Source organism: Trachurus japonicus, unplaced genomic scaffold (genome assembly GCF_045865225.1).
Source record: "Trachurus japonicus isolate A0001 unplaced genomic scaffold, Traja_1.0 AP030310.1".
Taxonomy (NCBI): domain Eukaryota; kingdom Metazoa; phylum Chordata; class Actinopteri; order Carangiformes; family Carangidae; genus Trachurus; species Trachurus japonicus.
Genome location: NW_028220443.1, coordinates 1,625 through 7,895, shown reverse-complemented (window position 1 = coordinate 7,895; position 6,271 = coordinate 1,625). Strand labels below are relative to the sequence as shown.

Genomic DNA, 6,271 nt, shown 5'->3' with positions numbered 1-6,271 from the left:
CATTGGAATGAGCTAACCTAATACTGAAATACTGGAGGGAAACTAAAATGTGTCTTTTCTCTTTGTCCACTCCCTCTGGCCACCTTTTCCGTCCTGGCAAATGCAGGCTGTCCCTTGGTAAGTTCAAACACATTGTATGTCTATGGGAAACATATGACTTCAAACATCCTTACCTTTCAGCACTGAGACTTATGACTCATAGCTCATGCATTGTTTACATGTGAAGGGCATTCTCATGACACTGCAGTGTTTCGTCTAGGATTATTTTAAGGAGTGGCGCCCTCCCCCCCCCCCCGTTTCCACCGAATCAAAATCTTTTTTTCTTCCTTTTTTTTTTTGACCACAACATACGGTTTCCGTCATGATAACTTCTGGATTTAATCACCGTATTCAAATTTCCACAGTCCATAGTTGTCTTTGTTTGATAGCCTCAGGAGACTTTTGGTTAAGTAACCATGGACAGCTCCCTACACAGGATCGTTCTGCTGTGCCGTTGTCGTCGCCGTCAACCCCCCCTCCAGCGGAGCCCTTTTCCGCTAGCACTCAAACGCAACGTCCGACACGACAATCAAACCCGCGGGCCGCCACTCCTAAATGAATGTAGAGGAAACACTGCACTGCTATAAAGACAACAGTTGACCACCAAGTGTTGTAGCCAGGCCATGCATTTTGCAAAAACTGAATACTAAATTATTATGTAGAAACTCGACTGAGACCTTGCAACAAGATGTTGATATGTCTCTCTCTATCCACTTCGTGCCTTGGTGGCACATGGGGCCTCCACAGATATGATGATTTGATATGTAAATATTTTGATTAAAATGCACTGTGCTGAACTCTCCACTCCTTTCTTTCTCTGTCCCCTCTGTACCCCCACACCATAGATGCTGCAAACTCCAGATTGAACCGGAAAGTAAGACAACACACTCATGTCCTCTCCATGGCATTTTTATAATTTTATGATGATATTGATATGGTGTGATCACTTACCAGTGCAGATTAGAATGACTGTCTCAACAGAAAACACACACAAACCTAACCTAGAATGTATAATTCTTGATAAAAGTAATTCCTTATCGAACATGAGAATTAAAATGAATTATAAAATGTTAAGACTTTGTGCAGAGTGTAAAATATCTTCTCTCGCTCCTTTTCCACTCTCTGGCTGGCCTCGCCCCTTTCTTCAACTCCAGGCTCCCTGAAAGCTTGATGGTAAGTTGACACACTTTTCATGACAACGTGGTGCTTATACTGCGCACGGTCTAACTCAAGGAGACTGACAACACATTTATACATTTCGTTATTAATACATCTGACTGTAAGCAAACATGGCATACACAAAGTTTTTGTACAGGTTCAAGTTTTGTTTATGAGACCCCAGATTTTTCTATGACTTTGTCCTCTTCATAATTTATATCAGTGAAGAGTGAAGCTAAATGTGCTAAATAACAGAAAATGTGAATAATGCAATACAAAGCAAAGTGTCAACACAATACATGTGATACAAGTGACAGCCTAAAGATCTCAAATTAATCATTTTATCAGGTAGTATTATTATCAAAAATATTGTGTCTACAATATTTGGAAGTATCCTCTTTTAAAGGTACAATATGTAAGAATGTGGCCAAAATTGTTGCTGCAGTCAAATTCAAAAGCGCGTTGTCCCCCCTCCCCTACCCACCAGACTTGCCAGACAGCGACACGCTAACCCGCTCTGCTCACTCAGTCAGTCTCAAAGTCTCAAAGCAGAGAGAAAAACTACATATTCATCAACAACCTCATTGTTTTATTGCTCTGACTCATAGTAACTACAAGCGGAGTTCACGTCACTCAGGTGATCTGCAAGTTATTGTTATTATTATTATTATTATTATCCGACGCTGTGTGTGTGTGTGTGTGTGCAGCGCTGACACACACACAGACACGCACACACAGACACACACACTGTAACCCCGCATCTACCGGGGCCTTAGTGTGTGTAATTCACGCCGTCTACGGCGTCTCTGTGGATGTGCCCGCAAACCGCGCATTTCTATGAGCCAACATATGAGACGTCTTACGGCAGAATAGACGACGTGAGCCGCTCCGGCTTTCTGACGTCGGATCATAAAACATGAGGACCGGAGACCGGCGACCTGACCGGGACAGACTCCTCTCATGAACCGCTCCACACGTTCACAATCACTTCATTTACCATCGGCTCCATTTCGCCACATTTCCTCCCTCTTTTCTAACTTTCACTTTGTAATTCTTCCCTTTAGCTTCAGCTTCAGCAGCAGCTCAAACTAACTAGGCTACATGCTCACAACAGCAAGCTGTGTAGCCTATTAAACGACAGAGCGACAAGCCGCTTATTTCTACCATGTGATATCAAGCAAATATAAATAATAACCGATAATAGAAAACAATCTTTTTTTTCACAACCTCGTTTTATCTCCCAGCTGAAAAACAATTTTAATGCGAATATCTTGGCTGTAAGATGGTTGTTGGTGAGCTCAGTATGTTATATGAACATTATTCCTGAGTCTCTGTGACATATTAGGACGCTTTTACAGCCAGTTGCTTTAGATTTCTTACATATTGTACCTTTAACTTCTAACCCATTGAAACTGCTGTCGAATGTAAAGTAACAGTGTTTTCTTTTCTTCCAGGTCCTGTTGTCCACCACCTGTCCAGTGGTGCATCACCTCTCCCCTCTCCTCTGTCATTACAAGCCATCTACCCCCTCATAAAAGCCTCTTTCTATACCACTCTCTCTTTTGGATGATCATTGACAGTTTGTTCTGTTACTGTGAAGCCTCCTCTCTGCTCCCTTGCGCTTGCTGGTCTCTGTCTCTCCTGTCGGATAAAACCATCTCTGTCTTTATCTCCCTCCATCTATCTCACTGTCCCACTCACCTTTTGGGCCGAAGCACTGGTGACGGTTCGCAGTGTGAGGTCATAAGTTTTGTTCACTGGTAGCGTACCGCTCAAGGTGACAAAGCTGCCCTATTTATCAAGCTGAATGTGAATTTTACCACTTGGATGTGAATTTTTGAAAGCTCATACCTTCTGAGACAACGCTCAGATTTTCCTGGCAGTGTTGCTGGATCTGTCTATTTTTACAAGCACTGAGAGAATCTCTCCACTCTCACGCTCTGTCTGTCCTGTCTCTCTCTCTCCTCATCATTAATTGATAACTATATTATATATTGTTTCCTAATTTGGCATATCCCATTAGGATATTGTATTTGGTCAAAAACTATTTGAGTAGTACTATCTGAGTAAACTCAGAGGGGTTAAGAAAACTTCCCCCCAATTTTTTTTCTTCTCATTTGTAGATAAAAACTTTGGCTTATTTGATTGAGATCAGTGCAAATATCCTTGATCTCCAAATACATAAATAATTGAGTATTGACTTTTGGAATACAGTGCTTGCATAAAGTTAATATTTAATTCTTGATAAATATACACAAATTAAGAAAAGATAATTAACTGTACTGAAGAACTTGTAAAGTAAAAGAGCACTGTATCTAGTCTTCAGTCTGTTCCTGCTCACTCATTTTGGACATCTGCAGGTTTGTACTCAGGTTTGACTGCAAATATCACATTTATTTAACAGTCTCCTGGTGATTCAGTAACTGTATTGTACACACGCGTTTTATTGTTATTTAACCTGTTGATCCTGAAATAAAAAACAGACACCTGTACAGAGGACCTGGATTCATTTGGAGAAGCTGTCCCTGGTTTGCAGACACACACCCTTGAATCAACCCGTGGCTGAAGAGCAACAGCACCTGCCTGTCATCACACACTCACTCACTTTTTAACATAAAACATAGCCAAAGGTTCAGGAACATAATAAATCATAACAGCATTAATTTCTTTTCTACTGGTAAGTCAAATAAACAGACAAGGATCTGTGAGAACAACTGATACTGGTATTTGATAAGTATTTAAAGCTATTGTTGTAATTAGTATAGTGTCCTCTCTGACAGAGAAAGAAGCTTCTTGATCTTACAAACATTGTGATAAGTGGTTTGTGATCATCCTGCCCAAGTCCCTTGGGAAAAAAACAAAAAACTACATTAACCTTTTTGATATTTTGGCTGATAAGCTTGTGTTCAACTCTGATTAGAGGTTTTTTTTTTTTTTTTAATCAGTCTTAAATCCTCTCATAGTTGTAAATTTAATATATTTTCCCACAGATTTACATTTGCTGACACCAGTGGGAACCCAGTTCATACGGTATAATAGAATAATTTTAAGGAACACTTAATCTTCACTCTGGTACATATAGTCTACTTGCCAGCCCATAGGGCCCCATTGTGAACCCGGAAATGTTGAGTACCCCAAAGTTTTATGTTAGAAATATATAGTATGGGTCTCCAGTATTCAGAAACTGCCGGATGCTAATTTATATATATTGGGCAATTAGCACAATTGACATAATTAGCATAAATTAGCATAGTTTCCTATATGGGCAATATTTCAGCAAAATTGACTTGGCTGATCTGGGCAATATTGGAGTGGTTTTAGGGGTTATTGATGATGCTGAATCCATTTCTGACATTTTCAAAATTCAAAATGGCTGTCTAAACCGGTAGTGACCAGATTTAAACCGCCAGTGGGCCGATTTTGATGGATTTCAATCTGGTCCCTTCCGGTTTAGACAGCCATTTTGAATTTTGAAAATGTCAGAAATGGATTCAGCATCATCAATAACCCCTAAAACCACTCCAATATTGCCCAGATCAGCCAAGTCAATTTTGCTGAAATATTGCCCATATAGGAAACTATGCTAATTTATGCTAATTATGTCAATTGTGCTAATTGCCCAATATATATAAGTTAGCATCTGGCAGTTTCTGAATACTGGGGACCCATACTATATATTTCTAACATAAAACTTTGGGGTACTCAACATTTCCGGGTACTCATTTTTGGCAAGTAGACTAATACTGACAAGTAAAGTCTAAAGGTAGCACTAATACAGAATCTGTATCTGATCTGAGTGGTTATTTGTGGTTTTAAACTCTTAACAACAATGCCAAGGAAGAACACAAGGTCTCAAGCTGCAAAACTCCGGTGGCAGAAGGAGTCTCATGATGTCCAAGCAGAAAGTCCTCGTCCACAGAGCAGTGAGTTGGAGACGGTTCCCGGGCCATCTGTGCAACCGAGAGGTCAACAGAAGTCTCCTGTGTCCAACGTTTCCTGTGCAGATGTGGTGAAAGAGAGACATCCCACTGATTCCTTGTGTGTAGAAGAACATGCTGAGACTAACGTTGCTAAGGCCAGAGGTCAACATGGTGGTTCAGCTGCACCAAAAGCTTCTTATGCAGATGTGTTAAAGGGTAAACGTCCCAGTGAGACACCACTTGAAGCAGAATGTTCTCACATTAACCAGGTAAAGTCTCGTAGACAACATGACGCACCAGGTCCATCTCAGGTTTCATATGGTGACCTCTTAAAGAGAGGACGACAAACTGATAATCTGTGTGTAGCTGCAGCTTCTCATGCTAACAGTGCTAACGTGATCAACCGGCCCACTGAGATCAGAGTCCGTGCATCCTACAGCCAGAATCACTATAAATACGGTGAATACAGTAACAGGCAATGTACATGTAACTCTCTGATGTTTCTAGCCTGTCTTTATGAGGACGAACACTTCCAGACAGCAGACCTCAACTGTGTTTTGGACAAAGGTAATGCTCTGTACGGTGAAGCCATGATAAGGTTTCCTGACTCCGTCCACTTGGCTACAGATGAAATCCCTGACATCGTGACTGCACGCAGAAATGTGTATTATGTAAACATGACTCAGCTGTCCCGTTACGGCACATTAGGACAACCTGGTAGTGAATATGTTGATTCCTTTCGTGACCTAGAAGCTGGAATGAGCTGTCTTCTGTCAGAAGTGCAGTACGCTTTGCTAATTATGGAAGGTGCATGCATTGCAGTGTTCAGAACCAGATCTGGCAGGTATGGTTTCTTTGACCCAACACTCCAGAGGAGAAACTGGTTTACCAGATCCTTTTTTTGGTTGTGCCATCATGGTGACATTTTCACATCTCCGTGACGTCATCAACAGGATCAAACAGTGTCACAAGCGCACCAAGTCCTCCTGCAACTATGAGCTGAAACCTGTGGAGTTTTTCAGTATGAACGAACACAACGAAGTCAGCCTTGACGCACCGATTACAGTGAACACTGACACAACACCTGTTCTCAATGAGCCAACTCTAAGTCCCATCACTGACATCTGTGATGAAATACTTGAATATGAAGATGA

General features: G+C 41.2%; 1 long non-coding RNA gene across 1 annotated transcript; it reads left to right on the top strand.

Annotated features, from left to right (window-relative positions):
* Nucleotides 1-878: 878 nt before the first annotated feature.
* On the top strand, nt 879-3,492 carry LOC146960471 (uncharacterized). The gene is made up of 3 exons (XR_015035441.1): nt 879-913; nt 1,194-1,212; nt 2,652-3,492. It is a non-coding gene; the product is annotated as an uncharacterized LOC146960471 (long non-coding RNA).
* Nucleotides 3,493-6,271: the final 2,779 nt, after the last annotated feature.